The sequence below is a fragment of the Petaurus breviceps genome, unplaced genomic scaffold, assembly GCF_028583685.1.
Source record: "Petaurus breviceps papuanus isolate PSGF00001 unplaced genomic scaffold, PetGlider_PUasm1.0 208, whole genome shotgun sequence".
Classification (NCBI taxonomy): domain Eukaryota; kingdom Metazoa; phylum Chordata; class Mammalia; order Diprotodontia; family Petauridae; genus Petaurus; species Petaurus breviceps.
In genome coordinates, this window is record NW_027185852.1 from 10539685 (window position 1) to 10546817 (window position 7133).

Here is a 7133-nt window from a genome sequence, read left to right on the forward strand (position 1 = left end):
TAGCCTAGGGGCAGGGAAGATCTTTAAAATTTACATTCTTATTACATGTACCAACTTCGTGCCTGGAGCCTGTGGCCAAGTCTAGCCTGGCCTCCTCTTCAGTCAGCCTAGGGAAGAAAGAAGAGGGAAAGGCTATGGCTCTGCCTTTAGTTCAGCTGTGCCCAGAGCACCAGGGTTTGATGCTCCACATCCTAGTGAATGAGGACAATGGGCCTCTCTGTTAGAACTCCCAGGACACGTGGGCCTTGGGCGCCCCCTGCTGGAGAGGTACTTTAGGCAAGCTTCTTTCTGTGCCTGGCTTTTCCCTCTTCTCTTTTCCTCAGGATTGAATGGAAAGAGGACAGTAAATCGCCCTTTTCACCTTTTCCCATGCAGAGATGACTTCACGCACATAAGGTAGCCACACTCCCAAAATTTCCCTCCGTCCATGCCCCGTCCATCATCACAGAACCTTAAGAATTTCAGAGATGGATGAGACCAATCAGGCTTGAGCAGGAATCCACTTTACTGGGTGCCTGAAAAGTGACTTTTCCAATTTAGCTCACCTCAATTCAATCAGTCATTAAGTGCCTACTATGTTCAAAACACTATGCCAGGGGTGGAGATCCAAAGCCAAAAATGAAGTAGTTCTTGATCTCAAGAGACTTTTTTTTTTAAACTGGGTAGACACAGAACATAAACATAGATTAGTGAATATAAAATATGCCCAAAACTTCCACAGAATTGTGATGATCCAGATATGGACATTTCCTCCAACGATGCCGATCCATGCCTATACATCCTGCCCAAATATCATCTGGTAAGTGTGCCACAAGAGATCCACCAATGTACTAGAGACCCTATTGAAGTTCCCTTTATGAGGGACAAGGTTCCATATCCCACTTCAATAAATGTAATATAATCAGTGTGAAGACCTTGAAGTCTTAAATGTGTGAACACCTTTTGAGGTGTTGATCTCCTTGATTCCATCAAGGAAAGACTAGACCCTTAGCTTACCCAAACCAGCTGACCATATCATAGGGGACTTCAAACAGCAGAGGAATCAAAGTATTGTCAACAAAGCAGGCAAATTTTAGGAATCTGGAGGCTGAAGCCCATTGGGACTATGTTAGAAGACAGCAGGAGAGGAGTATAGTGAGCCCAGAGGGGAGTGTTACACTCTTCCCTCCCCATTGACAGAATCATTCCAGAGACTGGATGACTGGCAGACAATGCATTTTACCAAGAACAGAGAGATAGAGAAGCAAATGAGGCAGGGGCAACCCTATATACAGAGGAACACAGAAAGATAGCCACATGAGGAAGAAAAAAGCTTCAAGGTACATGACCTCTTGAACTAGAAAAGAATGTTGGTCAGAAATGAAAGAAAGGACTTCTAGCATCCAGTGGTGGTGAGTCTATCATGACCACACATGCACTCTACATGTGTGCTTCGGTATCATCATGCTTTAGGTTTCAGTCTATTCTGGTAGTCTTTGTGAACTTGTGGAAGAATCTTCCCAAGGCTCAGAGGGTGAGAAAGGAGGCAAATGTTTCATATTTACTGTTCTTTCTATACCAACTAAGTAAATTTCTTTGCTAAAAGCCAATTGAGGCTGCTGGCTGAACCAATGAGGAACATGAGGGCTGAAGGCTCATAAGAGACAATTCTAGGTATTCTAACCCCTGAGTATTAGCTCTGGTACTCTGACTATGACAGGAGTCAGCTGTCATATAAAGAGCCAATGTACGAGGGCAAAGAAGAGCTGGGAGGATTAGTTCTATGTCTATGTCTGTGTCAATCCTAATGTCTATGTCTATATCTATACCTATGTCCATGTGTATGTTTGCGTCTAAGTACTTGGGGAGAAGGGTTGCATCTTCATCAGAGGCTGAATTAGAAGAAAATGAAGAATATTAGCAAAGAGTCTTGATTGGTAGACAAAGGGAGAAGAGGTAACTGTGGGCAATAGTCCTCCAATGTCTTAGTAAATTGTGAGGTCTTCATCTGGGGAGGTGAGGAAGGGAAAAGTATGAGAAGTTTGAGGAGAGAGAAAAAAGCTGAGACTGAGGAATGAGGCAGAGAATCAATTAGGGGGGAGTAAAGAAGGATTGTCTTGCTTCAAATCAGCTGAGATTAGATGACATAAATTTGTAGGAGAAAAGGTCATCATGACAATGTGATTTCCTTCCGTCCTGTTAAGATTGTGACATGAAGTTGGACAGGATGATATTCAGATTGGAAAACAGTAGAAACAGTTCAAATATTCAATCATCTGGGACTGACTGGGCAACCCATTACATTAACCTGGTGAGTTTTGTTGATATATGTAAAAAGAAATATAATATAATCTTAAGTGGAAAAAGTAAAATATCAAACATTTTGCCCTGGATGTCCAAGTAGCATGGATACACTGATGCCAACTCTGGAAAATAAGTAGATATACATGAAAAAAAATGATTGAGGGGGGAGCAGAGCCAAGAAGGCAGAGTAAAAGTAGGAACTTACTTCAGCTCCTGCTCCAACTACCTCCAACACTGGTTAAAAAAAATGACTCTAAACAAGCTTCAGAGCTACAGAGCCCAGAAAGTGACAGAGAGAAACAAATCTCCCACTGACATCAGCCTGGCGGGCGGACAGGAAGGGGCTATCACTCCAAGCACAGTCCCACATGAACCGCGTGGAGCCTGGGGTGGCCCTGACCAGTGACAGTACCCAAAGCAGACTGCAGGAGAGAGAATCACCAGCAGCTGTGGTGGTTTCCAGATGTCTTAACCCATAAACACCAAAGACAAAGTAAAAGGTCAGTGTGGAGCTCTGTTGGAACTGGGTGGAGAAGAGCATGATCACGTCCCTGCCCCTGGGGTGAAAATGTGGCGGAGGTGCAGTGGCTGCACCTGTTGCCATATGGCTGCCTCTGGAGCTCCTGGCCTGCAGATCATAGAAGGACCAAGCCACCATTCAGAGGGTAATCACTTTTGCTTTGACCTGCTTGGATCTGGGTTGCAGTCTTGGGTGGTGGTCTTGGGGTGAGGAATGCCAGTATGCCAAAGCTTGTGGGGGCTGTAGAGAGGACACCCTCCTCATAGCTCTGGAAACTATGAAAATTCCAGCAATTTGGGACAAAGCTGTCTCCACTCTAGAAGCAGAGTTCTACCCTGGCAAAGAGCTCAAAAGTCAAGTAATTGGCTGGCAAGATGAGCAAGCAGAGGAAGTACAAACAGACCCTAGAATCATTTTTTGGGGACAGAAAAGATCAAAACATGGAACCAGAAGAAGACAGCAAAGTCAAAACTCCTGCATCAAAAGCTTCCAAGAAAAATATGAATTGGTTACAGGCCATGGAGGAGCTCAAGAAGGATTTTGAAAATCAAGTAAGAGAAGTGGAGGAAAAATCAGGAAGGGAAATGAGAATGATGTGAGAAAATAATTAAAAGTGAGTCAACAGCCTGCTAAAGGAGACCCCCCAAAATACTGAAAAAAATAACACCTTAAAAATGGATTAACTCAAGTGGAAAAGGAGGCCAAAAAGCCAATGAGAAGAAGAATGCCTTGAAAAAACCAAGTTGGCCAGATGGAAAAAAAGAATTTCAAAAGCTGACTGAAGAGAATAATTCCTTCAAAATTAGATTGGAGCAAATGAAAGCTAATGAATTTATGAGAAATCAAGATACTATAAAACAGATTTGAACAAATGAAAAAATAGAAGGCAATGTGAAATAATCATTGGAAAAACCACTGACCTGGAAAATAAATCCAGGAGAGATCATTTAAAAATTATTGGACTACCTGAAAGCCATGATCAAAAAAAGTACCAAGAAATCATTCTTCAAGAAATTCTCAAGGAAAATTTCCCTGATAGTCTAGAACCAGAGGGCAAAATAGAAATGGAAAAGAATTCACCAATCACCTCTTGAAAAAGATCCCAAAAAGAAAACTCCTAAGAATATTATAGCCAAATTCCAGAGCTCCCAAGTCAAGGAGAAAATATTACAGGCAATCAGGTAGAAACAATTTGAGTATTGTGGAAACACAATCAGGATAACATAAGATCTAGCAGCTTCTACATTAAGGGATCAAAGGACTTGAAATATGATATTCCAGAGGTCAAAGGAGCTAGGATTAAAACCAAGAATCGCCTACCCAGAAAAACTGAGTATCATGTTTCAGGATAAAATATGGTCATTCAATGAAATAGAGGATTTTTAAGCATTCTTGATGGAAAAACCAGAGCTGAACAGAAAATCTGACTTTCAAATACAAGAAGCAAGAGAAGCATGAGAAGGTAAACAGGAAAAATAAACCATAAGGAATTTATTAAAGTTGAAATATTTCCATTCCTACATGGAAAAATGATAATTGTAACTCATGAGACTTTTTCTCAGTATGAGGATAGTTGAAGGGACTATATATGTGTGTGCATATATATGTATACATACATATATATGATTGTATAGGAGAATGTATTTGTGTATAAATACATATGTGAGTGTGTGTATGTATATGTGTGTACATGGATACATAGACAGAGGGCACAGGATGAGTTGAATATAAAAGAATGACATCTAAAAAAATAAAATTAAGAGGTGAGAGAGAAATATATTGGGAGAATGAGGAAGGGAGAGATAGAATAGGGTAAATTATCTCATATAAAAGAGGCAAGAGAAAACTGTTATAATGGAGGAGAAGAGCAGGAAAATGAAAGGGAATAGGTCAACCTTACTCAAATTGGATTTGGCTTAAGGAGGGAATAACATACACACTCAATTGGATATCTTACCCTACAGGAAAGTAGGGGGGAAGAGGATAAAAGGGGGATGACAGAAGGGAGGGCAGATTGTGGGAGAGGGTAGTTAGATGCAAACATTTTTTAAAAGGGACAGGAACAAAGTAGAAAAAAAAAGAATAAGTGGCGGGTGGGATAGGATGGAAGGAAATATAGTTAGTCTTTTACAATATAACTACTATGGAAAAATTTTGTATGTACAACCTATATTGAATTGCTTGTTTTCCCAGTAGGAGTGGGTTAGGAGGGAAGAAGGGAAAGAATCTGGAAATCAAAGTTTTAAAAGTAAATGTCAAAAAAAAATTGGGGAAAAAAGTTGAAATAATGAGAATTTCAATGTTCATTTGAATTCTTTTTAATGATGCATAACTTCATTTTATATGCCTATATATACATTTATGTAATAAAATACATACATCTAATTGAACAATCATTCATTAAATGGCTGATTATGTGCAAGATGTTGTACTGAGTGCTGGGGATACAAAGGCATAATGAGAACTGTCCCCTACTCTTGAGGAATTGACATTATCCTGAGAGAACAAGGGAGTGTATCTGCTTTATATTCATTTTAATTTCATGTATATTAAAACTACAGTGATTCATATGTTTCTTGTCCAAAGAATGAGTACAGAGGGGAGTGAAATGGAGAGTGGATTATCCCAAAGGTCTGGAACTGAGCTAAGATCAACGTGGTAATTACTATATTTAAAAATTTTATAATTAAGCACTAGAGTGTGAACTGAGGAAACCATAACAGAAAGAGGGTAAATACTGGTTTTAAACCAAAAAGAGAAAGTCTGGGAAGCATGTGGACTCTCTCAAGAGGAAGAGCACAGTCGTGGAGTTCCATAGGCAAGGTGTTAGCTATTATTCTGGGAGGAACGCCTTCATTCTTCAGTATTTATGAAAGGTGTATTTGAAAATCATTTCCTTTTTGTCTTGGTGGGAAGGGTCCTGATAGAAGGACAAGAAGGAAACAATCTTCAAAAAGCTTATGTCCTATTGGGAAGACACTACATGAACTCAGGTAAGTAGATATAAAAGATATACATGAAATATTAGTGATTTCTGATGAGGAATCAGGATTTTCACACATTAAGCAATCATCTCATGGGAGCTGGGGAGGAAGTAATGAGGAAGCCAAGACTAGACAGATGTGTCGCTCAGAGGCTCATAGAGACTTCAGAGGCCATCTGATCTAACCTTTTCATTTGACAGATGAGGAAACAGAGGTCTTGTTCAAGGTCACACAGGCATCAAGTGTTTGAGGTGGGATTTGAACCCAGACGCTATGAAATTTCTTTGAGGAAATCTTTTCTTCTGCTGCTTATTCATGCTTTGTTTAAAAAGCATCACTATTTCGGTTCCGGCCTCAGACACTTAACACCCACACAAAAAAACTAGCAGTGTAACCTTGGGCAAGTTACTTAACCCCAATTTCCCTACAAAAGCCAAAAAAAATGCATTACTACCTGATCACATCTATGAGGCACCCTTTCCTCACCCTCTGGGTGATGTTCATATCCAGTTTTTCAGAGACTGTCATGGTCTTTGTTTGGTAGATATCTAATGAAAGTGGAAAAAAATTGGGGTTTAATAGATGAACTTTTGTTTCTTGGAAAAAAATTGTGGGCATTCAAAGAACTTCGTTTTCCCAAAGATAATCCAGCCAGCTCTCCCACTCCTGTTGAATTCTAGAATAAACTCCTTCATTTTAAAGATATAGAAATGAGTATGTTTATGTATATATAACAACATATACACACATGCACATATATAACATAAGGTATGTCATATTCACAGTGATACACATACATCTATGTACGTGCACATATATGCATATACACACTCATGTTGGAGTTCTCTACATTGATCATGTTCTTGTCATCGTCAGGACAACAGACTTCTAAATACCTACTGATCAATAAGAAATCAACAAGTACCTTATAATGTGCCTACTACGTGCCTCAGGGATGGCAGGCATAAGGGACACAGAAACAGTGAATGACAGAACGGTTCTTATCTGAGAGGCTCTGCAGCGTTCTGGTTCTTGAACATCTGGAGGGTGGCACTATCCACAGGGACCCCTCAATTTAGATTCCATGTTGAATCTCCTCCATGACAATGTTGAACACCTTGGTAAAAACTAGCCATGTGACCTTGGGCAAGTCACTTAACCCCAATTGCCCTTCACAAAACAAACCAAGAAAATACACATTTGTTTTATCCCTCGTCTGAATTAATGATCAGAGGATAATCAAACCAGTCTGTTTTTGCTGGAATATCTTTTAAGGATTCTTGTTTAATTTGAAAGTGTGCAAAGAGGAGACTTTATTGGGGGAAAAGTTTTAAGATATTATTTTC

General features: G+C 39.8%; 1 long non-coding RNA gene across 1 annotated transcript in view; it reads right to left on the reverse strand.

Annotated features, from left to right (window-relative positions):
- LOC138165159 (uncharacterized) overlaps positions 1–156 on the reverse strand; it is a 9170-nt gene extending 9014 nt beyond the window's left edge. Inside the window, exon 1 of the long non-coding RNA XR_011169282.1 lies at positions 52–156. This is a non-coding gene — a long non-coding RNA (uncharacterized lncRNA). The remainder of the gene's footprint in view (positions 1–51) is intronic.
- Between the last annotated feature and the right edge of the window lie 6977 nt (positions 157–7133).